Source organism: Ambystoma mexicanum, chromosome 6p (genome assembly GCF_040938575.1).
Source record: "Ambystoma mexicanum isolate Mex_15411 chromosome 6p, UKY_AmexF1_1, whole genome shotgun sequence".
NCBI classification, from domain to species: domain Eukaryota; kingdom Metazoa; phylum Chordata; class Amphibia; order Caudata; family Ambystomatidae; genus Ambystoma; species Ambystoma mexicanum.
The window spans coordinates 1,362,058,290-1,362,085,913 of record NC_090935.1 but is presented as its reverse complement, the minus strand read 5'-3'; the positions used below and the strand labels follow the sequence as shown (position 1 = coordinate 1,362,085,913).

Sequence of the window (27,624 nt, the reverse complement as noted above, 5' to 3'; positions counted from 1 at the left end):
TTGCCCTGATATAAAAATGCATCACAAACGTATCTTTTTAGCACTAGGGCAATTTTAGCCCTGGTGATTTTAATATGCTAAACTGCACTTGTCGAGGTGCAATGGATTTTTAATGTTTGCCCGTGTTTTTAAAAATAGGGCAAACTTTGCTGTAGTGCTAATACCGTCTTGGGTGTAATTTTAGGGGGGACAGGGGTGTTTGTCCTCCCCCCAACTTTCATGGCACACCATTTTGTCCCCATTAATTTGGCTCGGGCACCTTTTCTTCAGCTGTCATGCCCCCTCCCCCCCCAACATTTTCAGCAAAGTTACTCCACCGAATTAGTGCAAACTTTGCACTTACACTGGTGCAAAGTTTCTGTACTCTGGCCCCAGGTTGGCACTAACACTGGCCAAGCTTTGACTCTGTCCCTGTGCGTGCTTTCCATTGACCTATTCCGCACCTCACCCACTTCCCGTGCGTTGCTGTTCTTTGTGAAACATCACTCCACTGCACCACCCGCAATGACCCACGGGCGCATCTCTGTAAATGTAGATTAGTGGCCTCGTGTGCATCAAACCCAATGTGGAAAAATATTCCCGCAAAATGAAAAGGTCGCTGATTTTTTTCTCAAGTGCAAAAGCTCTTTTGCTTTGCCAGGCTTCCAGTTCACAGCGATCAGACAGCGCAGGGAAGTCTATCACGCGTCCTCATTCGGAGTTTTCCTATGTTCGTGTCTCTTTTGTTTTGTCATGACGGGGACGGTGGTCGTAGGCGGACTTTGCTGTTTTGAAAAAAAATATATATATACCATGGTCCCTTTGCCCCTCAAAGGCTGTTCGGAACTTCACATCGCTGCCGCCAAAACATGCTTTAAACAACATTGTAATATATTTCATTGGTAATTAATTTACCTTACCTAATTGAGTAAACATCTCTCTGAGCAATGCGAGTGACCGTGTCAGCCAGTGAGTGGCCTGCACTGACTCGGTCTTATCCCTGCTGGACTCTGACGGCTTGTCATGCTGCAATTCCTCCAAGCAGCCCCAACCCCCCCCCCCTCCCCCCACCCCCCAGCTATGGTGCTCCAGTTTGGGGGGAGGCAACAGGCCAGCATATCGGGGAACCTTTTTGATCGTTCCAACCTGATATTTCTGGGACCGCGAGCCCCCTTCTCATGTCATGGCTTCTGTTTTGACTGATATCAACACCACAAGCAATCTAACAACCAGTGCCACATACATCATACAGAAGACGTCTATATTCAGCTGGGCCTGATCCGTTCATATACAATGGACACAAAGGCCGGTGGCTGGGGACAGACAGCAGCTTCTGTCCTGGAGACTCGGTGCTGCGTGGTCCCATCTAGTTATTTGCTGCTTTGTAGAGCGCCCCACCTATGCCTGCTTCAGAGGTGGTAGGGGGCAGCCGGGCAGAGCCATACCCATTGGAATTCCAGCTACAGAATCCAAGAGCAATGTTGGGCAGAGACACGGGACACGGGGCGTGTGGCACAGAGAAAATGGCTTCTTTGTCGCGAGTCGATGTGACAGAAGCAAAGCCGTTCGGCACAGTTACTCAGAGGAGCCCCGGCCCCAGCATACAAGGGAGGGAGACCTCTTAGCGTCTGCCGCCTCTGACGGCCGAGGATTTGACCGATCATTGCATTGCTCTGGGAATGTAGCGTGTGGTACTTCACACAGGGCACAGCTGGCTTACACACACACACACACACATTCTGTAGCAACACACTTGCCCCCTGACCCCTGTATGCATGCATGTACATATGCCTGTTTCATGAATGGGTGTGGACAACTATCTGGAAATGTCAAGTTTATGGCTTCTTTTTTTGCAACTATGTACTTCTACGGAATTCTCATCACGTACAACATTACAGGGTTACGCATTACAAGGAGTCAAAGGGCCGAATTCACAGAGCGTTTTCCAAAGGGGCCTTGCCATTATAAAACGCTTCTGTGAATTAAGCCCAATATGTAGCTACATGCCTGGCGCCTGCAGTTTGTTGTATCTGCGTCACACATGTTTAGAAAGACATGTCAGCCAGTGGGACCGTGCTGTTTTTCACAAATGTAATACTTGGGGTGGGGAGAGGGGGTGATGGAATTTTCAACACCACACTTTTAAAACATGAGCGCTTTATTAATATGATAGGATATTTATAATGCACTTAATCTAAGCGCTGACCCAGGGATCGAACCTGTGGTGCTCCGTGTTGTCTTGTCTTGCTTCCAAGGCGAGCATGTTGCCCTTGAGCTATCCTCCCTACAATATATGTTTAGGAATCCTAAAATAAAGCATACTGAGATGACATTTTTGTGGGTATTTTTAACCCACTAAAATTCTAAAATTCTCCTGGCAGAGATTTGTGTGGCACTGAAAAAATATTTTCTTTAGTGACATTTACAACAATATGTTTTTAAGTGTACAATCATTGCGCTGCACTATTTCACGTGCAACAATTACAATTCTGGACATGCTAAAAAGAAAAAAACACATCCTTTACATCTGAGTCGGGTTCTTGTTATTGAGGTCAGCTGGATCATGATGACGCTCTAAGCCCTACCCCCATAAATAACCAATGGTCGGACCCGGATTCTCTCCCCCTTCATTACTTGGCATAGTGGGATGCAGGGAAATACAGTGCGCATTCTTAGAGATACAAAAATGGCATCGTGCAAATCTGATCTGCTAGCGGATGTGCAATGGTTCTAAGCACATAGCATGAATATATCCTGATAAGCACCACCCCTTGATGTGTCCCAGTCTGTTGGTTCTACGAATAGTGTTATTTGCGAACATGATGGTTTCATTGCCATGGTGGGTGCCTGGGCAAAGTTTCCGCATCCAGGGTCACACATATGATGGAGAATTGCAGCATGTAAACACTGATAGAACCCAGTCTTGCCACTCTGAATAAGACCCAAGCAGGCTGGCGCGAGGCCCAGAAAGTCACAGCTGTAAGACCATTAATCAACAATCACATGGAAATGCTGGTGCGGCTACTGTGTGGCTTGTGTACACGCAGTACACACACATCACTAACATCCGTGTGTGTTCCCCCTCATGTGCCTAAATGAATACGATAAATTGCTACATAGCACTATTGTGATTTGCAAAGATGGACGGCAAATTTGGTTTTAGCTATTTGGGGAAAAGACAGCACCAAAAGAATACACAGGATTAGTAACACGCACAGATTGTATAGAATAAACGAAGTAGTGTATGTTGGGCCACTGCAAAGCAAACACAGGGCGTGTTTAGAGGTGGCAAAAGCAACACAACTCCTTAGGGTGCCTGCGCATGGAAGGACTCATTTGTTCACTGGGGTTTTTAACACGCAAGCTTCTCCATGCATGGCCTTATCACACTGCTGTGAATTTCTTTTTTTTTTTACAGCAATGTAAAAAATTGAATGTGCAGCAAAGATCAGTTTGTCGTGACAATTCTGCATTTAAACATTTTTTCTTTTGCATACACACCAAAAGGCCAGTTTTGCAGAGGCTTCTGCACGGCACACCCTTTGTTTGCACTGCACCGGCCATAACCCCGGCATCTGTCCATTCATAACCGTAGCCAATACATACCCATAACTCATTCCCCTTTTCCCCCAGAAAAGTGTAGAATGAGACTTGGTAGTTTGTTGGCATAAAAAGGCCGCAGAATTTATTCCACAATCACAAAAACCACACTGCACACATTTGTGGAAAAAATTGTTCGCAAGATGCTGCGACTGCTCCGTGTTCCCATCACCTGCTTCCCACTTTCTTTCCTGAGAGACCATCAGTAGGCCCAACTCTCACCACCTTGTTGTCTGAGCCTCACCTGCCCATGCAGGTGTCCCTGGGCGGGGAGAGTGCCGTTTCCTTTGGGGGAAGCTGAGCTGTAATTGTTCCTCCCCAACGCCCCTGCCGCTTAGGCTCCCAAGGGGCGCTGGGTCCAAGAAGGGTGAAGACCCTTCCTGATTTCTCCTGGCTCCTCCGGAGTCTGTCTCCTGTGTTTGTCTGGCCAAACACCGCCACACCGCCTAGTCGTCCTGCGATGCTAACGACCAGATGCCTTGCTTGTTCTGTTCGTAGGGTTGGTGGGTGGGAAAATGAAACCTTCCGTAGCCCACGAGCGGGGGTCCACAGCTGCAGCTGGATGCTGCCTTCTGTGTGAGCCCCCGCTCTCTATAAAGGGGGAAACCCCTCCCCTTTTCTTTTGTTTTGCCCGTTCGCGGGCTTTCCCCAGAAGCTGCCGCGCTTCTGGTTCACAGGCTTTTCCCGCATTTGGCGCTCTCCTTTTCACGGGCTTCTGCCCGTTTGCCGCCTTGTCCCTGCACCTCCACCTCCTTCGCCAAAGGGAAGGGGGAGGGCGAGGGAACCACCAAGAGGACACTGCCCAGGTTATCGGGGGTGGCTCCTCCATTTTGCAGGGCTTTTGTCGTCGGCCCTTGCATAACCCTGGCATCTGTCCATTCATAACCGTAGCCAATACATACCCATAACTCAATCCCTTTTTCCCCCAGAAAATGTAGAATGAGACCTGGTAGTTTGTTGGCATAAAAAGGCCGCAGAATTTATTCCACAATCACAAAAACCACACTGCACACATTTGTGGAAAAAATTGTTTGCAAGATGCGGCGACTACTCCGTGTTCCAATCACCTGCTTCCCCCTTTCTTTCCTGAGAGTCCATCAGTAGGCCCAACTCTCACCACCTTGTTGTCCGAGCCTCACCTGCCCATGCAGGTGTCCCTCGGCGGGGAGAGTGCTGTTTCCTTTGGGGGAAGCTGAGCTGTAATTGTTCCTCCCCGACGCCCCTGCCGCTTAGGCTCCCAAGGGGCGCTGGGTCCAAGAAGGGCGAAGACCCTTCCTGCTTTCTCCTGGCTCCTCCGGAGTCTGTCTCTTCTGTTTGTCTGGCCAAACACCGCCATGCCACGAGTGGGTTTCCACCCACCGTGGCTCCCCCCTTTGCTCCTCTCCTTACATTTCTAAGATTTTTGTACAGATATTCCATAAAAATAAGTCCATGCCTAACGGTGATAAATGTACCCCATCCTTCAAAAAATATTCTGGCGATGTCAAATTAATTAGGCCATGTCTGACCTGTCCAAAACCCCTGCCCCTGCAGAATCTTGCCATTGCACAATTAAGTTTGCGCCTGGATTTCTCCACAGCCAAGTGGCTATCCGCACCCCTCCATTCCAATATAGGGATGATCTCCGACCAAACCACCTCTGTTTCCCCTAACTGCCCCGCCAGCTCCTGTAATGAGTACATCATCTCCCGCATGAGAGCCCCTCTCCCTAAGCTAGTTAAGTCGCCCCCCCCCCAGGTGAATGATCAGTATTTTGGGCTTACTTCTGCTGGCTAGGAGTTTGCGCACCTGTCCCTGCAACTGAGCCCATTTCATGCCAGGCACACCGTGCCACCCAATTCTGAAATCGCCTGCCGTCTGCTTTTCTTGCTCCGCTGTCCAGCAAGCCCCAGCACTAGACACAAAGGAGTGTCCTACTACCCAAACCAATATCTTCTTCTTCCGGGCTGGCGCTAAAGGAGGAAAAGAAGAAGGCATGTCACCCTTACATTTTCTCAGGCCTAATGTATCTCTTAAAGCAACCAGATTTCCATCTGCCAATCTGCTTGATTGCGACATCTCCCATTCCCATGGCCGCTGCAGATGTCGCGGCCCCGATCCGGAATGAATGTGTCCCAAAACCCCTTGAGTTTCCTTAATACTTTCTAGCGCCAATTCCATCACCCTCCTGAATTGAAAGCGACTTAGCGAGGAACCGTCTTCATGAATAAGAAAAGGTGCCTCGTTCCACAATGCCGGTCTCACCCTGAGGAACCCTGCTACAGCCGCGACTGGGCAGACTGAACTCCCTGCAATGGGTTGCAGGGAGACTGTACATCCTTTCCCCTTCTGATCTGTTTTTGACCTCTTTAACCATAGCGTAACCTGTCCTTCTGAACATTGTACATCCTGGATCTGCAGATACCCTGCGCCTTTTGCTTTTTTATTCTCAGGGATCAGCTCGCTTACCCTGAATGCCCCAAAAAATGCGAATGAAAACGCTGCTCTGAACAGCGCAACTTCAAAACCCCCATGACAGATTTCTTCTAAACTGGCCACAACCCTCTGCAATTTGACATAATCAATGGGTCGCCTTGCATATGCTTTGGGTTTCGCCTGCCTGGCCCAACCTCTCATGGCCATACAGATATAGTGTTCTTTTGTGGGATCGGCCAACCCTTGCAATTTAGAGAAATGAGCGATGGCTGCCAAGTGATGTGCCATCCATGACCTGGTCTTTCCTCCTTGCCATCCCCATCCCACAATGGCCCTTATTGGCCTATCTTGACTGTTTACCCCCAGGTCCTGTTTGAATTTTAAGTACCGTTCCCAGCAAGCCAGATACCTTTTGTTTGTGCCTGGTGACAGCGCCGTCTGAATCAGGGAACTCAGATTGCCCCAATCATGTCCCACCACTTTGGATTGAATGGCGTCATCCCTTTTTCCGCTCCCGGGCAACACTCTCGAAATTTCTCCCACTGTAGACGAGAGAAAGCATCAGCTGCTGTGTTCTGCACCCCTGGGATATGCCTGGCTCTTACTTCAATGTTCCATTCCAGCATGCATTTGTTGAGCTCTCTCAGTAACCGCAGAACCCTAGAGGTCCCGGCGGATCCCTGATTAATTATCTGGACCACTGCTAGGTTGTCCGACCACAACATGACTTTTCTGTCCTTCAACTGTTCCCCCCATAGCTTAAATGCCACCACAATGGGGAAGAGCTCTACCAATGTAATATCCTTGGTGACCCCGAGCCATGACACCCTTCCGGCCATGCTGCGCCGCACCACTGGTTGTCCAAGATTGCCCCAAACCCTAGGGCCCCAGATGCATCTGTAAATAAATTGCGCCTCTCCTCGCCGTTGCTCGAGGTTCTCCACAAACGTACCCCGTTAAAACTGTCCAGAAAATCATCCCACATAGCCAGGTCCTCCCTCACTTCAGCCCCCAACCTGACATGCTGCCCTGCATGCTTTAGGCCCACCATTTTCAGCTCAATACTCCTCACGAAGGTTTTACCCACTGGGATAACTTTGGCTGCAAAATTAAGATTACCCGCCATGACTTGTAGCTCTTTCAGAGTTGCCTTCCTCTTTGACCTTAATTCCTTGATGCATGCCTTCAGTTTGGTGACTTTGTCCTGTGGTAGCCTACACACCCCTTCAACAGAGTCAATCTCAATCCCCAGAAAGGTTAAGCAAGTCACCGGGCCCACATTTTTCCCTTCAGCTAGTGGCACCCCCATAGCTCCCATCAGGTTTTGAAATACTCACATGATCTCCTGGCACCCTGCCGTTCCTTTTTCCCCAATGAATAAAAAATCGTCTAGGTAGTGCAGGACTGTCCCCGATTCGCATTCCCGTTTTACCGCAAACTCAAGGAATGAGCTAAATGCTTGAAAGTAAGCACATGAAATGGCACACCCCATAGGCAGACATTTGTAAAAATAATACATCCCTTGAACCTTAAAACCCAACAACTGCTGGCTTTCCTCATGTATGGGTAACAACCTGAATGCTGATTCAATGTCTGATTTCCCTATGAGGGTACCTTTCCCTGCTGTCCTGACCAATTCTACCGCATCATCCAGGGAGGCGTAGTGCACCCTGCATTTCTCTTCCACAATCCCGTCATTCACTGAACCACCCTCTGGAAATGACAAGTGATGTATTAGGCGGTACTGACCCTTCTCCTTTTTCGGTACCAACCCCAGCAGTGATATTACCAAGTTGAGTAGAGGGGGATGTTTAAAGGGGCCCGCCACCCGGCCCAAGTCCACCTCCTTGGATACTTTCCGCAATACAACATCTGGCTTTGCTAAAGCTGACTTCAGGTTCCTTACATCTCCCCGCCCCAACCTTTCTGCACATGGGATCTTGAAACCCCACCTGAAGCCCTCCCATAACAACTTTGCATCTTCAATGTTATGATACGCATTCAACCATGGAGTCATAGCTTGCAGTTTAACCGGGGTGGGTAGCCCGCCTTTAATCCAATCATTACACATTTTGCACGGTGCCGCTCTTGACAGAATGGCATTGACTTTATGCACTCTTGCCCTTGCCCTTGCCCTTGGGGCTGCCTTTGCGTCTACCCTCTCCACTTGAGGAAGCATGCTCCTTGTTGCTATTTCCTTTTGGATGTTTGAATCTACAAGTTTTGCCAAATGGACAACCTTCCTCTGAGTTGACCCTCCAGCACTCAGCCTGCTCCCCCTGGTAGCTGGTCCTATTGTTCCAGGAGGAGTGCCCGCGAAAGGACGCCCTTCCACACCTAGAGTAGCCACCTCTGCTCCTCCATACCTGCGTTTTCTCAACTGCTGGCTTCTCCTCCCCTTCATTTGAGAGTACTAGTTTGTCTACCACACCCCCAACATCCATTTCATCCCACGCCAAGGCTGGCCACACTTGCATTTTTAACCAAAATGCCCTATCATACTTAAGCCAGCCTTCGCCTCCCTTCCTTAAATAAATATCCTGAATGTAATGACCGTAAGCTAACATAGCCGAAGCATCCTGCGGGTGTTTTTCAATCATTATAGAGGTATAAATCAAAAAGGCTTTTAACCAATTGTGAATGGACGCCTCAGTTTTGGGTGTCTCCTTCTCCCTCTTCTCCTCCTCCTTTTCAGATAATTCCTTTAACCCGTTACCCAGAGGCTCCATCCCTACCAATTCCAGGATCTCCACAAATTCTTTCCTCCATACCCGTTCCTTTACTGACATTGGTATGTGCCATGACAGGGAGTTCACTGATACCCTGACTGGTGCAAAACCAGGCATAGTTCTCCCATACTGTGTCATAATACCCCCTGTTCCCCCTTGACCAATGACGCTAGCCTGAGGTACCCCCATGCTAGCTACTCCTTGGCCCCACCACGCTGCTGGCTGTGTCGCACCGCCTGCTGCCATCTCCCACTGATTCCCTGTGCCGGAGCCTACCACTGGGATCCCAGCACTAGTAGGTAATGGAGGTTGATCTAGGGGGACCTGAATTGTGGAGAGATTTGCCATGACCCCACTACCCGTACTTTGACCCATTGCTTGTTGACTCCCCCCATTTAACATAGGCGTATTCGGCCAATTTACAGGCCATTTACCCCTGCACCTAGCAACACACCTGCAGGGAAGCCGCTCCCCATTTGCCCACTCCTCGTGGCCCCCATCGCCGGGACAAGCACCACTTCCTTCTGTTGTATTACATTTGCCCCATTGCCTACTTGATTGAATGCATTAACATTCCCACTCAACAATGTGCCATTTCCCCCCTTCCCCCAGGCTTGCATACATTGTAACACCATACCTTTCACTACTTCCATGCAAGGTGGTCCATTCTCCATCACTGCCGCCGGACTGGCTTCAGGCGTGCTGGGTGCTACATGGGTCGTGGGGGCAGGCATATTTGCTTCAACCTCTTGTGCCTGCGCTTTGCTTCTGGATGGCGCCGCCTTCCCCCTTCTGCTGCCCGCTGCTTGCTCTCTGCTTGCCTTAGCCCTCTGAGTCATCACCCTCTTCCTCTTCCTTGTAGGTTCCTCCTCATCTCCCAGCATTCTTTCCTCCTGCTGCTCCTGTAAATCTTCATCCTCTGCGAACAACAATGGGGATTCAGGACTGTTGCTGGCGCTGGGATGATTCCTTCCAGGCTGGTTCACCAGGGATTGCATCCAGTCGCTGCCATGTTTCGCCACGACCACTTTGGCCATGGCCATGAACTCCTCCATGTCCATGCTTGCTTTGGCTTCCCCTCTGCAGCGAGCTCCCTGTCCTGTACAGATTTTTAGTCCTTCACGTTGTGTTAAAGACTTGGCTGCAGCACGTGCAACCTCGTGACCTGCACAATGCTGCTAGCGTGCTCTGCTGCACCTCTAGTAAGACTCCGAAACGTTTATAGCGCTGCTCTGTGAAGCGCTGACTTGACGCTGCCCCAACAAAGTCTTTTGTAGCTTTCCGTGCTGCTCATGCCCTGTGAACTGTGTGCACAGCTGTTTTAGCTGACCGTCTCGCAGCGTTGCTGCTCCCCTGCTGATGTCCCCACGATGCTCCCTTTACCGTCATTAGGACCACTCCTTAGGGGTTTGTTCGTAGCTGGAGTGGGTCAGCTTGCAACAACGGCACGGCGCCCGCTCCTCACTGTGTCCGCGCTGTAATGCAGCGCCGCCCTCATGCAGCCGCTCCCCCCGTCGGATGCTTCCGGATGGGCGCGGCGAAGCTCTCGCGTCTCCGGCTCCTGCTGCCACTTCCGTACTTGGCTGCAGGCTCCTCCCGCTCATCCAGCTGGGCGAGCGGCCCATGGTCACCTTCTCTGCACCGCCCGGCGCCGCAAAGGGTTGCTTGTCGCTGCCGCCGCTCGTGTAGCTGCACGAAGTCCCGGTCCCGCTGCCACTTCCCCGACAAAGTCCTCTGGCGAAGTCCTCAGGCACCCCGAAACGAATTCCACAACAACGTCCTCAGGCGAAGTCCTCAGCAAAACAAAACCTTTCCGTAGCCCACGAGCGGGGGTCCAAAGCTGCAGCTGGATGCTGCCTTCTGTGTGAGCCCCCGCTCTCTATAAAGGGGGAAACCCCTCCCCTTTTCTTTTGTTTTGCCCTTTCGCGGGCTTTCCCCAGAAGCTGCCGCGCTTCTGGTTCGCGGGCTTTTCCCGCATTTGACGCTCTCCTTTTCGCGGGCATCTGCCCGTTGCCACCTTGTCCCTGCACCTCCCCCTCCTTCGCCAAAGGGAAGGGGGAGGGCGAGGGAACCACCAAGAGGACTCTGCCCGGGTTATCGGGGGTGCCTCCTCCATTTTGCAGGGCTTTTGTCGTTGGCCCTTGCACTTCTTCTGTAATACCACTACCAGTACTTAAAGCAGGTTAATTAGCAAGAAACACAAGGTCAAGCTACAGATGGTGAGATTTGGACCATAATCTGAACAGTAACACTGGCGTTAAGTGTAGGCAGTGCTAACAGCCTCGACGTAAAATGGAAACAATACTGGATTTATTTTGTTGAAGCTGTGCACTCAATGCATTAATGAATACCTAGAATGGAATACTTACGGTACATTGGATTTAAAAAGAAAACATCTGCTATTTCCTAAGTTGGTGGTACTTATTAGGGACCCATGATGATGACGTGTTTTTGTATCAAAATAAAAGAGAGAGCTTTAGGATCATTTGATTGCAGAAAGTCAATAACATTGTTTGATCCTCACAGATTCGCCTTACCTCAATATGTATGCAAAATTGAGCAGCAAATGCAGGTTAGAAGAACACACCTAAGTAGCAGCCATTCTTTTCAATACCAAGTTATCATACACCTATTTTCACTAGGCCATACATTTACACCAAACAATGGTGCTCTGCATATTATCTTAAGACCCACACATATCGCAGAGCGAAAACCATGTTTTTTCGGTTACAGAAACCAAACTATTTGTCTAGAAGGGATAACCTAAAACATTCTTATCTTGGTGACCTTCAGGCAGCGATTGTGTAGTGCTTAGAACCGAAAATATATTGGTAGTTCTTATGTAGCAGGGAGAACCCAACATATTCCCAATGGTGGACTATGCCCTGTTAAAAAAAGTAACTGTATCCTCCATGCCTATGGTTCATACATTTCAGGATGATGAATTCAGGACAGGCGAGCTGTTGCACAAACGCTAATGGCATCTTCATATGTTATGATATGAAAGTAACCATGATCAGTCGCAACTAAAAGCCTCAATAAACAAGATGCTCTACTTCCCAGTGTGTGACTTGAGGCGTACAAACAACTCATCATCAGAACAGGTGTATCCGCTATGGTGAGGTGTTGTGACAGTCTTCCTAATGAAAGTACTGGTCACTTTAATGAACGTTAATTGGTCACTATGGGGCTCTGCAAGGCTTCTCCTGTAGTCATATACAATAGTCCCGGCAACTCAATTGGACTGTACACTGGCATAGGGTAACTGAGAGATTCTATGGGAACCCTCACACGTGTAAAACAAAAGCGGTGATGGCTGGAAGGTTTAGAATTAATCTTAACCCCTGGCAACGCTCTCTGCAACAACCATACAGACCATCATTGTTCGCCTGCCAAGCCATTACAGAAAGGGGAATGGGCAAAAGCAAACCAGACTTGGTACCACCCAAAAAAAGATATTTTGACAGCAAGGGCCATGGCCAGTGATGCAGTAGGGATTTTGTGTTCTAACTAATTATATAAACATTTTTTTTACAGTCTGCAAAGTGCAAATTAGGATTTAATCACTATGCCTATATTACTGCGACCATGGCTAGTGTCTCTACCTCTGCTTACTTATTGTATCCCACTTTCTCTACACCCACCCAACTTCTCTACCCTAACAACCCACCATTCTCCTTCCTACTTTATTCTCTCCCATGGTACCTAACCCTGAGTCCCCCATGTATTCACACTACTTACATCTTTTGTACCAGTATCATACCCACACAATGGGCCTCATTACACGGATGGCGGTGGACCAAGGTGCTATTAGCACCTTGGTCCATGCCGGTAAAATACCGGCACCGCCTTGGTGGAAAGGGGAATTACCACCCTATTCCAAGGTTGGTGGGGCAGTAATTCCCCCTTCCCCCATTGCCCTTCCCCATTCCCATTTTTGCCCCATAGGGCATAATGGGAATGGGGAAGGTGCTAATTACGGCACCGCAAATTGCGGTACCGTAATTAGCTCCCTGGTCCCTTTGCGGGTTGGTTTTTAACGCCTGCAAAAAGCAGGCGTTAAATTCCCCAACCTGCAAAGGGACCTCGTAGTAAGGCGGTAAGGGTTTACTGGTACCGGTAAAATACTGGTACCGGTAAACCCTTACCGCCTACCGTGTAATGAGGCCCAATGTCTTTCCCCATCTATACACTATAACCACACCTTAACTACCCTTACCCAGCATACCCCCATTCTCTTGGCCCCTCCCCACCCACTTTACTGCTACCAAATCTATTAATGCTTCTGTACCGTTGTCCCATTTTCTCTTACACTGTACATATATCTAAAAATATAATTTTCAAGGAGTACGGAATACACACACATATACATTGTAACGGTTTATTGAGAGGGCACCCTCAACACAGGAGTTCCTTCCCTCCCCAAGCTAAGTGTCACACAATAAACGGTTATTGTCAGTTATTTTATTCAGCCTTATCTCCAATTCATTTAATACCCCTTGGATCTCTCCCCCTGAGCCACCAAGGAGCCAAGAACAAGGCCGGTGTACAGGAAATATATTAATGTTTATTTGAATTACATGTTAAGAAAATTACACTGAAATGTTAAACACAAAAAAGATTACATATGCAATGCTGTGCAATACAAATTTCCTGCGTGCTTAAAAGGGCTAGCAGTTCGGTTTACCGATTGGTACAATGCATATGGCAATTATGATTTTAGCAGCACCCTTTTCTTTAAAATAGCACAGTGTGATTTAGCTGTTGTTTTTTCCAATCCTCCTTCCCTGACTTTCGTCTGTGTTGGGGAATTCAGACAGAAAAATTGCAATGATTTAAGAATTTGGGATTTCAGACCACCTCCACTTAAAGGCCTCTGTTGGGGAAGCTCGATGGTAAAAATTGGGATGATTTGAGAATTTGGGATTTCAGACCCGCCTCCACTTAAAGGCCTGTGTTGGAGAAGCTGAATGGTAAAAGTTGGGATGATTTGAGAATTTTGGGTTTCAGACCTCTCCTACTTAAAGGCATGTGTTGGGTGAGCTGGATGAGAAAAATTGGAATGATCTGAGAATTTGGGATTTCAGACCCCCCCACTTAAAGGCCTGTTTTGAGGAAGCTGAACAGAAAGAGTACCCAATTAAATTACAGTCTATAATTTGCAGCACAAACTGGGAATGAGCTTTGTTAATTTCAAACTTTAACAAAATTCACCCAGTGGTGTACTGCTAAGGGAATACATATATATTTGTATTTGATTTAAATAGGCTAAGGATCTACGCAGTTTTGCGGCTTTGTAGCCCCCCTCCCCCGCCACTATAAAGAGAGAGGATTTAAGGGCAGCAGATTCCCCACCTTTTGGTTACAAAGGGTTCAAGCCTACTTACATGAAACCCTCTGTTTAAAGTTCAGGAAAGCTAGCTGCATGTCATGACCCCCTGGAAAGTTTGGTCAGGTGTCTGGTCACTCCACTCTCAAGGATGTCCCCCAACATTCCACCATAGGACCCAGTAAGCTTTCAGGCCAGAGGCAATCTCTGCAAAATCTCCTTTTGGTGTTTCCTGGCAGCTGTCAGATGGCAATTTTCAGCAGTTAGAGAGCTGCTGCATTTTTCTCTCTCGGCCAGTGTTCAAGAGTGATGATAATTTTAGGAGCTTTCCCTTTCTCTCATAGTGCATCCACATTATATAGCAGTGATGACACAGTCAAGTCTACACTCTTGGGGAGTACCCTGCAAGAGTTCTTGCAAATAGGATTGGACAGTTACCCTTCTCTCACCTTCCAAATCCAGTCTCTCTCTAAGAATTGGCTTAAGAGTCCAGAGGAGACATATGGCAGCTTCCATTTGTAATCCCCTTTTGTGCTCATGTCAAATTATTGGCAAACACTAGTTATGTGGCAAAACTTCATAATTTTACTAGTAACTGCCACAATATATATATTTTCTGATTCAGCTAATCAGGGGGGATTTAATAAAACAACAGTTGGGTCTGCACCATGTTGCACAACTGTTTGGCAATTTTCTGCAGTTTTTACAAAGAGCATAATCATTAGTAAGATGCAATTTATTCCCCACATACCTAATCCTCCACTCGCCCCACCCTCCGGTTCGCCAACTCTTAAATCTGGGAGGTGTTCATAGCAGCCAGAAACACCTTTAAGTTCGCCATTACAATTCCCTAAGTCACAGGTGGAGGATGTTATATCACCAAAATCACTTAGAAATGACATAAAGAATGACAAATCAATCAAGAAAGTGCAACATTTGGTTGCAGAGAAAAAGGTAGAAGTTATAATAGTCCTTTAAAATGAATGGTACACATTTAGGTTAGTTCAAATAGGAGCTCTGCTTCCTCCAAGCCATTTGTCTCTCTTGGTCAGTGTTTTTTATAAGTCTCTTTGTGTTTGAACTTTGTTGCAGATCATAAATACGTGGGATGCACTGGCCAGTGCCATTTGTCCTGCCCCAAGCTGCGCTTTCAGAGTCATCAAGTCTGGGGGACACTAGGTTTTCAACACTCTTAACAGCCACACTTATTGCATTTGTAAACAGTTGGGATGCACAAACCAGGCTGGCAATGTGGGAGTCCTTTGTGAAGTTTGCCCACAGGCCCACCATTTGTCCTTGGCTGAAACAAACCCACATATTGGGGTTTCCTCCGAAGTCCCCTTTTCTGTCATATTTTTCTTTCTGTGGGAGCCCGTCCAGCTCAATTTCCTTCATTAGGTAGTGGGCACTCCAGTCTCCCCTTCCATCTCTGCGCTGAAGGGTGTAACAAAGCACCCCCATTATTCTTTCATTCCGGAGTCCCTAGGGTCCCCTCCAGACTCTCTGTTTGCCTCCAAGCTGGAGGTTAAGGAATTTATTTAACTAACAATAGAAATAAAAAAGAGGTTCAGTACTTTTTACACACCACCTTTCCCCGGAAGATGGACATTGCATTTGAGAGAAAATATTTACATAGACATCAATTTCAAGACTTCCATTCAAAAGAGGACAACATTAGATAAGACTAGACACAATATTTGAGAACATCACTTCAACACATTGTTTGAACATTTCCAAAGAATATTAATTAAAATACTCACCTGTTATATTCTCCATCTGGGGTTTTCACTCCTCGGATGCTTCCTCTGCTTGACTTTCATTTGTTCCTGTAGGTTATGTACTGGGTGTTCCAAGCATTCTCTTGTGAGGTTTTGACTTCCTCTTCTGTTTACCCCTATAGCTCCCAGACTTTCTTTTTATTATGCAATGCGTTTCTTATCATGCATCCTCTCATATGTGCCTTGACTCAGGCCTTTAGTACAGCGGGACTGGCTAATGATTGTTTGTTGATTACTAGATATTCTTTTAGAGTGTTCTATAATTACAGCTTTTGGTCCAGTGTTTTATACTGACTTACATTCAAGCACTATCTCCTCACTCTCAGGCCTGTAACGTCCAATGATGAAAGAAGAGTGACTGGTGCGTGGTCTGAGAGTCCCAAGGGTAGTATGTTATTACTGATCATCAAATGTATTGGTCCACAATATGTAAGAAAATAGTCTAGCCTTGGCCATGTTCCATGTGCGCAGGACATGTATGTGTATTCTCTCCTTTTTGGGTGCATTTTCCTCCACGGATCTAGTAGATCGTCTTCTTGGATGATATCTTTCAGTCTATTTCGGCCTCTGGTCCCAAGCCTATCTTTTCCTTTTGATCTATCCAACAACCTGTCTAGTACTAAATTCCAATCTCCTCTCAGGATAACTGGTATGTTCCTGATCTCTGTTATGATTCTATGTAGCTATTTAAGAAAGCCGGTTTAGTCTCATGTGGCAGTGTTCTATTGATCCCACTAACAGAAGGGCATCCTGCACTTTGGGTTTAATAAGGCATATACTCCCCTCTCCCTCGGTCCATGTATTAACTATCTTGTGGTATAGGATCTTATTCGATAGTATGGCCACTCCTGCTTTTCCCCCATTTGTTGAGAAGCTATATTTCTCCATGCTCACTCACCCTCTTGCTATCTTTTCTGCTTCTTCATGGTTTAGGTGTGTTTCCTGTATTAGGGCGATGTCAACATTTTTGGTTTTAAGAAACTCCAGAATTGATGTCCTTTTAATGTACCAATTAAGACCATTCACCATTTTGTGTAACTATCATAAAATCATGTTTATCTTTGCGTGTGGTTGGTATTTGCCTCAGTTGTTTCTTACTTAATCGGGAGATCCTGAGTGTGTTGTCAAGCCAGCTGCATGTCTTCCCATTCATATTTTTGAAAAAGTGTTGGGTGTATGTTGTTTGCGTTCTTATCGTATGTTGGTCTGCATCGTACATCTTGAGGTAACTGTTGTAACCAAGGGAATTATAATTACTCTACAGATACACCATGTAAAGCTTTAACTCCTGGTGAACCAGCGATGCTAATGCTGAGTAACTTTAGACTCTGGCTTTTATTGAGGTGCGTCAGACCTACGTGCCTCCCTTCTCCTATGGTGGCAGGAATTGTATCTTCAGGGAGGCGGAGAGAGGTGGGGTTGTTTTTTTGTCTAATGTCTTCCCTTTTGTATAACATCTTTGGATACTTTGGCCTTCTTCCAGCATGTTTGGTGTGTTTTGGTTCTTCCCATAACTTTCATTGAGTTTCTGTTGGATTTAGTGGCAATTTTGAGTTGTCCCATGTGTGTTCTTACTGTTGATTAATTGCAGGTGGGTTGGACAGTTGTGGGGGTACTTGTTTGCGGTCATTGTTTGGTTTATATCTAAAATTCTCCCATGTGTCTTCTCTGGATCTCCCTTCAAGAGGTGCTTTATACTGGGGAATGTTTGGGGAATAAGCCGTGGTTTACATTGCCTCTTGATTGCCTCTTGCCTCTATAGATTTTACAATATATATCACACTGTTTTTAATGGGTATACAATAATCATCAATGGGGTGATGTCACACTAAACAATCTCTTTAATCATAAGGAGTAATGATGATCAAATCAATGCAGCATAGAAGTAACACTTTTGTGGGTTTTGATCCAAGTTATGTATGTAACGCCGTCCTTCCTCTGGCGATTGGAATCCTTTGGTACTCTCATACTTGATTATCAACATTCTCGCTGGGTATAGGAGGTGGGAGACACCATAGGTCGTCCTCACATCTACTCCCCTTGGGTTCTCCTTTCAGGTGGCCAGAGAAAGGCCATCGCTTTTGGATCCTGACCCTCGGGGTGGAGAAGCGAGGGAGGATCACCTGGGTAGAGGATCCTTGGGGTTTGAGGATGAGATGTCTTCAGGTGAGACACAGTATCCAGCATTTCCATTTCAGGAGGATCCCTCTATCTCGGAGGCAGTTATGGGGTATTGCTATCCCTGTCCCACTGACCTTGCCAGCAGATTTTGCCAATCTAGAAGAACCAGCAAGAGGGTGAAGAAGAGAGGGGTTATGGGTAAATTAGGTGAGATATGGTATCCCCTTTCCCTGTTAAAAGCCAACCTAACCCTCTCCCGGCCTTTATGGGCTATTGTAAAACATCTCCCCTCATTTTCCAACACTTTACCCATGACAGCATTGGGACAAAGAAGAGGCAACTATGAGTAATGGACACTCATAACTGTAAGTGATTTCAATCTGGCACTTCACCTAAGTCAGTGCCTAGTGTGTACTGCGCTACTGAAACCCTTAATTAATTATTTGTGTCTATAAGTTATTTTATTTCTGAATGATGTACCACTTATATCACGCCCCTCTCTTTGAATCCCCCCACGGTCACACTGAACCAGGAAGCTGGCTGGTTTGCAAAGTTAAAATATTTATTTATGGATTTTACAATATATATCACACTGTTTTTAATGGGTATACAATAATCACCAATGGGGTGATGTCACACTAAACAATATCTTTAATCATAAGGAGTAAGGATGATCAAAAACAATGCAGCATAGAAACAATACTTTTGTGGGTTTGTTCAAATCAATAGCAATGTGGTCACTATTTGCCCCTGCACACCCCTCAATCCCCCCAATATTCAATATGAAGAAATAGAAGGAGAGATAACAGGTTTCAGGAATGCAGAATTCAATACAATATATCAATCCCAATTTCCACCCAGCAAACACCAGAGAAAAACAGAATTGATTGGCAAACTTGTCAAAATGGTTTTAAAGTTGGCTTTGAATGGAATGGTGAAACACTGAAAATGGTTTAATTCAATGAAATAGTTGAAATTCTAAAGGGAGCCGTTTTATCTGGTTTCAGACACACACTAGCAATGATTTGAGAGTAATAAGCTAGTTTAAAACTTAATTTTGAGGTTGGGTGCAATGAAAAGCTGTTTTACACGTTATATATGTTGGGCAAACGAAAAATTCACAGGAAACCTTTCCGTGCGCGGTAAGGGCAATTGCTGAAAAACTAAGATCGGGTTCTTAAGCTTAGGATGTTAGCTACAGGTAGACACTTAAATTTCGTTTCTAGCATAAAGTATGAAGAAGTTATGGACGTTTTTGTGGAGGTCGTTTTTTTTCAGAAAGAGGCAGAATTGTAAAACAAGGATGCGCTTTTAAAATACAAACAAGGTTTCTTTACACTAGGGATGGACTATGAAGAAACAAGCTACACGGATGCTCAGCCACTTGATCAAGGCAACTGCCAGCCGAGACGCTTGCCTTCTTCAGACGCAATATATCAGCGCAAAGATGATTTTAACAATATTATTACAGAAGGATTATAGGATAAGAGAGAGAGTTCAGGCAGAACAAAATGGATTTCTAGCAATACAGTTCTGGATAAGATAGATTTGATTTGGATAGGGATGGCTATGGACAGTACATAGGCTAGTGACAATCCTATACTATGCATACTCACTACCAATGTTTTGAATGGAACCGTCAGGGATCTGGTTCTGGTCAGGGATTCTTTTGGGACAGACTGCTGGGCACACCGGACTGGTCGGATTCAGCGATCAGCAAGGCGCTCTGGACAACCCACAGCAGGACTGGACAGCAAGGCACTCTGGTCTACACTGCACAGCACAACTGGACTGGATCTGCAATGGCTCTCTGGTCTGCACAGCGCAGCATGGCACGGCACCAGACGGTGTTTAATCTGACCTTCTGGTTATGAAGATAATTGTTTGGCAGGCAAGCAGTTACAGCACAGCCTGGCTGCTTCTTTGGTTTCCCCTTTAAGTTGAGGGATGGGTTCTGGAAGTTAGGCCCAGCAGAAAGTAGTTCAGCTATGCTCTGAGCCTTACTGCTTGCAAAGTTTATGTAGTCTGGAGTCTGGAATATGGATAGTTCTCTTGCAATGTGCTCCGCCAGTAATCGGTTGATGGGTGAATGTGTGTCTTTTGAGTCCTCAGCTGTCTCTATTTATGTGTTTGATAAAGGGGTGGGTAAGCTGAATTATCCTAGGCACACCCCCTAGGTAGTCTATTGGCTAGAGTCTGCTCTCTCCCTTGATTGGAGGAGAAAACAGAGTGTCATCATGATGATGTGGTTTATGAGGCAAAACATCCTCCCCTTGCCTTTTGCACATAATACCTATTTTTGATATAATACATCTTTACATGTGTACAATCTTTATACCAATAACATACATAGATCACATATTTTGTGGAGCAAATATTCTTCCAAGCCTCGTTGCTGTGAGATCTTGGGTCTGGATTTGACATATTTTTGCACTTTTTGTCCGGGACACGATATCTAATTTGTCAAAGATTTTGTACATATGTGCGCATTATAAATGGGCATAACTGTATGAAGTTTCATGCTTCTGACATAGATACAATTGCTACAAAACCAGAATTTGCACTGCCCCTTCTCAGAACATCGCACAGAGTTCTGGGTCTTTTTAAAATGTGCACAAAAAAATCACATTCACAATGCTGCTAATTCTATAATTTTTACAAATTTGCACAGTCCTTCATCAGTCTTTTTCAAAAAAATGCTTTCTGTGCTTTGTGAATCAACAAAAGTGTCTGTCCCCGCCTCCATCTCCATCTTGCAGCTCCAGAGCAATCTCCGCCCTCTACCTCCTGGCAGAGGCCACTTTGACACTTTACAATCTTCATATCCTTTCAGCCCAGGAAGGTCCATTGTGCTCCTCCAGCTGCAGCCCAAAATCCCCTCCACTGATTTAATCAACACAAAGGTGTAAGTTCCTGACTTTGGTGGGAAGCAGGAGAGATGCCTCTTGTTGGGGGAAGCTGGGGGGAACTGGTTTGGTGACTTTGAGTTCAGCTTAAATTCACTGTCAATTTATTACATTTTACTTGGTTTAAAATAAAAGTTGCAATTTTTTATCAGGCAACTAGAACACTGATTCCAGTCTCTAAAGCATGGAGATTGAATAGTTGCAACCTATATTACTTTTGATAACAGGTCACTTAATTCTCAGACATTTGATTTCAATTTCACAAGTTTAAACTTCTGATGCAACTAATGACAGCTGTCATACAGGCGGCTGCTGGTACTGCGCCCATATTTTGACAGATTTTCACAGGCAAGCACACTTTTTACTGTGGATATTTTGATGACAGATTCCACTTTCCATGACATTGTATGTTCATATTGATTCCTTAAATGAAGTGGCGGGTAACACCCAGCAAAGATATTGGAAGTGTTGTGGTGTTTTGGACCAGCATTTTGTATTTTCAGAAAAAAAGAAAAAGGGATTTAAGAGCAATTTCTGGGTTTCTTTCAAGAAAGCACTGCCTTTTATGCAGTTTCCATTTTTCCTTGGTAGGCAGACCAGTGACAGGTTTCAGCATTGAGGTCTCCTTCCACCACTGACAACAGGCAAAGTAGATTTGGCAGCCATCTTTTCCGGCTTCAAAGCACACGTTTCATAGGTTTTGGCGTGCATAGGGCTTTTGCAGCCATTTTGATGATTCTTGCACCATCAGCACACAGGGATGTCGCAGGGCAGAATCTAGTGGGTTAAAACATCCCACAAGCCCCCCCTCGCGACTTGACTTTTGACTGCCCGTCAAGGGGAAGTTGGGAGATTGGGATGTCCAGTTCTTCTTTTTGTTTGGTCCAAGTGGAAAAATGTGTCTGCTTCTCCCATCAGTGCTGGATCGACAGGTTCTCCTCGCCAGTTCCGGATGAGAGTATGGAGCGAAACCCCGTGCCCTTTGGGTTTTTCCTTCTGGTCCCTGAGTGGTCCTCCTTGGTACTTAGGATCCATGGTTTCATTCCTAGGATGACAAAACAGAGCATATTTGTGGACATTTCCCCACCACTATTCGTGTAGTGCGGCAGACACATATATTTGACATATAATGACAATCTTTTCTGTTTGGAATTATTACTAATTATAACGGATGGAATCGTTTTATAGTTGGAATTCCTAGGGATCTGGAATGTCCCCCTCTGGGTTTCCAGATGAATCCTCTGGATGCTGCAGAGTATGCCTAGGATGGCAACACTTCAGCTGGTTGATGTGGGCCCACTTATCTTCCCGATCTACCAAAATGCCTATGGGAATAAGGATTTTGTAGGCGACTGGTGAGATTTTGTCTACAATTTCAAAAGGACCCAGCCAGCTGGGAAGAAATGTGCGCTGTTTGGTCTGGTTCCTTTGGAAATTGAATAAATAGACCCGGTCTCCTACTTGGTATTCTTTTCTAGTTGTCTTGAGGTCATAGTGGGTCTTCATACTGTCTGCAGATCTTTTTAGATTTCGCTACGCATAGGCAAAAGCATGTTGAAGGTGTTTTCTCAGATTTTCAACATACTCATGAGTTGTGGAGGCATTTATCAATGTCTGCTATTGGGTTCTGTAGAGCAGATGCTGGGGAGCATCATCCTTCATCCAGTCATCAGCTCAAACGGTGACATTTTAGTTGCGGAAGAAGGGGTCGGTCTGATGGCCATCACGACAACGGGTAATCGAATGTCCCAACTTGCCCCAGAATCTGCCGCAAACTTTTTTAATATGCTCACAATTGTCTTGTTGTATCTCTCAACTCCACCGTTATAGGCTAGCCTAGGCAATGGGTAGTTTCCTTTTGACCCCAAGTATCTCCCACATCTTTGTCATCACTTCGCTAGTGAAGTGGCTTCCTCGGTCTGACTCGATCCTTTGGGGTAGTCCAAAATGTGAGAAGATGTGGTTGATCATCAGGGCAGCTGCTGTCTCTGCCTTGCAATTAGGGGCCGGGAGACATTCCACCCATTTAGTGAACAAGCATGTCACGGTCAACATGTACTTGTTCCCCCTAGAGGAGCGAATCACGCCCTGATAAAATCGACTTGTAAATCTGGCCAAGGCAGTGTCATCCCCATCTTTTGGAGAAGCGCACGGTGTGTGAGGGATGCTGGCTGAAATTGTGCACACACAAGACACCCCTTCAAATATTGGTCGAGGTCCTGCCCCATGTGTGGCCAGTATGCAACCTCTCTTAAGATTTCAAGCGTTGTATGAAACCCCCTGTGATGCTGTAAATGCATCGGAGGGACAGGGCCTCTGTATCCTTGTCCTTTAATGCCTTTTATCATGTGTTCTGTCATGTTTTCCATGCAGGAGTTCATGTGGGACTCCTGGCGGTGCAGCTCTCTCTTTTGGTTTGGTGTGCAGACCCATGGGATACCCTTATGGCAACCATGGGTGGGGGTACAACCCTGTGCCCCTAGTGTATGTTTTTGGGCCCCTGTGTGAGGCCCACAGAGCAGGGTATGGGCTGGTGGCAGCTCCATGCTGGATTTGAAAGGTGCCCTGAGTATCCTCCATTTTGGGATTCCCAGGCCCTGCCACAGTTGATTCCTGATAGGAAACAAGATGGCCCCTGTGGCCTCTTGCTTTATATTGCCTATTACCTTGTTTTCCCAAAGTCCTGGGAAGCCCTGACTCTGTCCCTTCCCCTTACCGGCTGTTGGTTGGAAGTTCCATATATGGTGTTGTTGTGAAGTCCAGGCCAGACTGGCTGGAGCCTTCCCAGTGACTGTATGTTGTGGGTAGACCCTGTGTGTGAGACCTGCGTGAATGGAGTGTGTGACGAATATGCATTGTGTGTTGTGAGTGTCTAGTATCTGGTGTTTGACACAATGACTGAGACAGCCCTGCCTGAAACTGGTATGAATGCAGTGTGGAGTGTTAAATGGCTGGGTACTTGTCCCAATACACATAACTTGTTGTGAGTGTCTGGACAGGAGTGAATGGCCTGAATGCACTATGCACATGATTGGATGCCTGCCTGCATGAATGCCCTTCTGACCGATTGGTTGCTTGAGTGTGGCCCAGCAGAATGAATGGGAGATCAACTAGTATATCTGGGGGCCTCTCAGTGTTAGAATTCATGTTCAGAAGCTGAAGAGAAACTGGAGTTGAAACTGAAGCTTAACCTTGAAGTCATGCTGGAAGAGAAGAATTGCTGTTGCTTTCCTTCATCAATCTGAAAGCTGCTGTGTCATCAAGGACTGACCCAGTGAGGACCTGGTAAGGAGCCCTCTTCCTGACCTACGAGGGACCATCGTGCACCAGCTGATCTTTGCCAAAGCTCCCCGTTAGACAGACCTACGACAGGCTGCCAACCGGGGACGGGGACTGCTGCGGAATCCCAAAGAGAAGCGCCGGACTGTTGTCCGCCACTGTCGACGACCACCGTTGCCGACTGGAGCCGCCGTGCTCCCATTTGCCTAAGAACTTCATTTGATCCGAGGACGCTCTCGTCTGCATCGCCGCCCGCTTTATCCCGCTGGAGAAAGCCCGACCGTCGACGCGCTGAGGAGCATCAGCCGGTGGGTTTCCCGCCACCTAAAGACCACAGAGACGCTGACGACTCGACGCCCTTGCTGAGCCACAGTTCTTCAACATCTCTTTGCAGTCCAGAACTACCGTCACCGAGGTGCCCCGCATGCCTCTTCCTTGCAGGATGCCAACGCTCCGTCGTCGCCGAGCACCGCTAGGAACGAAGCTGCCACTTCACCGCCGTAGTTCACCCTGTTCTCCGTCGGACATTCTCCGACGACGAACGCTACAATCTCAGGTACATTGGGGCTGTAGAACTATTGTAGAGGGAAATAAGACTCGTAGAACTATATATGGACTGAGCTTGTGATACATCTTTGCTTTACAGGTTGCCCAGGTGGGGGGATCTCCACACAGATGTGTGCCTATTTGGTAAAGGCCAGTATTCTGCCAATTGTTCAACCATCTTGCTTTTCTTCCCCTCTCTATTGCTGGTTTCCTCTTTATTGATCTGTGTTGTATTTTGACAATATAGTTGATGTACATTAATGATATCTGATAATAATTGTTGTACCATTTTAGAACTGTATATATTTACCATTATTGATTTTCTGAGCACACAGTGAGTAATTGTGATAGTGTACATAACCTTGAATATTAATTACCTAAAGACTGTGTGTGGGATGTTTTTACCCATGCATCCAAGCCCTACAATAAAACTGTGCAGTACTGGCATGGAAAACATCATGATGGCCAGAACTACCCAGAGAGTGCACAGTGAAAACATAAAGAATAGGCTGCCACCCATTTTTGCCTATGTTGTGAGCACAGGAGGGCACTGTCTAACCACCATTGGGCTACACACACAGTAGCCTGAAACCATTGGGAATGGCAATGCTGATTGCCAAAAGCACTCCAGAACTGTGGGGAATTCATTTTCTTAATCCCAAAAATGGTTGCATTACCAGTACTCACCACTATCAGAAAGCCGGCGTTTTAAAACCACCACACTTTTGTGTAAAACTGAACAAATGAAACAAAACCAGACCAAGGAAAGACTTGCTAAGAGGTGGATACAATGTAAAACTATATTCTGAAATGACTTGAAGGAAGTAATTATTTAATGTATAGGTAAAAATTGTCAGTTTGATTTGAATGTAGAAAACTGGGAACAAAAAGTGACATTTAGCTGAAACCTGGCTTAATGAAACTGAATTCTGCCTGACAACTACCCCCGACAGGAGTTGAAACTGGATGCTCAGCCACTTTGCCCCTGGCCAAAAGGAGTTGACACGTCTCTGATTAGATTAGGGGTGGAGCAGCTGGGGACTACAGTGAGTTGAACAAAGGCCTGTCCTGGACTCAGGCAAATGTTATATTGGGGGCGTCGTAAAATAGCTTCCTCTTGGGAGAAACTGGGGGGCAGCTGTGCCTCTGTGAGCCAGCTGAGCTTGGGGGAAGTGGATAAACCAGTTATTCCACCCTGTGATGTGGGAAGCCACACCCCTTTTTGACCAGGGCATAATTTTAAAAAGATAGATAACTCATAGTGCGGACTGGTCAAAATTATATAAATAATACCATTATTCTTGTGATTTTTCTGTGCACATTTTAAGAGGTGTTAGGACCCTGGGGTATGTTCCTGGGGATAGTAGCGGAAAAAAGGTTGTCACTCTAAATGTATGCATGTTAAAAATCTGACACTTTACCATCTGTAACCCATATCCCTGATGCACATTTGTGTAAAATCTGGAAAGATTTAGATGTCGTTATCTGGATGAAAAGGGGAGAATTCTGTCATCAGTGGACACGACATCGTACAAAGACAGGGATCGGATGGTTTGGTGCTACAGAAAATATGTTAACTGGACCTATAATATTAGAAAAATGGTACATAGGTAAATATGTATTTGGGTCAGAAATAGATTTGTGTGCAATCTGACAAGGGGAGGTTCCTCTGACCATAAAACCTACAGCATCACTCTGACTCACATTTCCTTCCCCCAACCAAGGGAGAGAGGAGGAATTGGCCAATGATAAGTGAGAGGGGCAGGTTTAGTCATGACCAACGCACACACCCACTTTTCAAAACACATAAAAAGAGACTGCTGGGACAGGTAGAGACATTCAATTCCATTTGCTGCGGAGCATGCTGACCGACGACTTCACATCCAGAGATCCAGACTTCAAATCCATCAATCTCCAGAACCTGTAGCAGAAATTAACCCCAGAATTTGTAGCAGAGAGGCCTGAATCCACCAGCTGAATCCTCTTCAGCAGGCCTCAAAACCAACCAAACTATTCAACAGCCGGGCGAGCTGTTTGAAGTTTTGCTGAGAATTTTTGCAAGAACCTTTAGCAGTACCCAGAAAGCAGTGTTACATCCAGAATCCAGAGAGGCTAGACCAGCTGAGCAGAGCTGACCCAGATCGCTGTGAGCAGAACCGGTGCCTGATTGACCCGCCGAGCAGACAGAACCGCAGCTGGACTCGTTGACCAGATCTGTGACGAGGCCTAGTTCAAATTTATATTGTGAGTACCTAGCAGAACTGTGCAGAACCAATCTCTTAGTTAAAATAATCTAATCCAAACTATTTTAACATAAATAGAACTGCCTCCTAGAAATCGTGTCATCGGTCATTTTTAAAGCTGCACAACTGTCACCTGTCAATTCTGCAGCTGCAAGCTGTCACCTGTCATTTTGAGTTTACTTTAAATCCGAAAAACTACCTTTATTTAATCGTCCGTATCTCTGGAACCGTTTGTGCTAGGAACGAGATTTAACTTTCATCTGAAAGCTTAGAATCTAGGCTTTCCAGTGGACCTAGAACTATACTTTTTCCGCAATCACGATTTACGCACTTGCGAAATTTATCGTGATTTGCGATTTTGGCTCAATTTCTCCACTTGTCAAAATAGCAGCTCCATTCTTTCTTTTGTTAAAATCCGTTGCAACTTGGTAATAACTCATAGAGCATTGCTAAAGTGAGCCTGAGCTAATACCAACACGCATCTCCCACTCACCCTGAATCTCTAGAGGGAATTAAAATCAGTTGGCACATTTTCCCATCCATTGCCAACACATTTAAAAAGCATTTTGGGCCTGTGTTTCAAACTCCTACCTGTTTCCTCTAAGCTTGCTGGAGAGGAACTGAATTTCGTATTGTATTTGATTGCATTCCTGAGAACTGTGTTCTCCTCTTTCCATCTCTTTCCATTTCTTACATTGC

The 27,624-nt window shown here is 46.2% G+C and overlaps 2 long non-coding RNA genes across 2 annotated transcripts in view; one reads left to right on the top strand and one right to left on the bottom strand.

Annotated features, from left to right (window-relative positions):
* Window positions 1-984, bottom strand: part of LOC138510422 (uncharacterized) — a 140,632-nt gene extending 139,648 nt beyond the window's left edge. The window contains exon 1 of the long non-coding RNA XR_011280383.1: window positions 900-984. This is a non-coding gene — a long non-coding RNA (uncharacterized lncRNA). The remainder of the gene's footprint in view (window positions 1-899) is intronic.
* LOC138510421 (uncharacterized) overlaps window positions 1-27,624 on the top strand; it is a 232,916-nt gene that overhangs the window by 3,059 nt on the left and 202,233 nt on the right. The window lies entirely within an intron of this gene.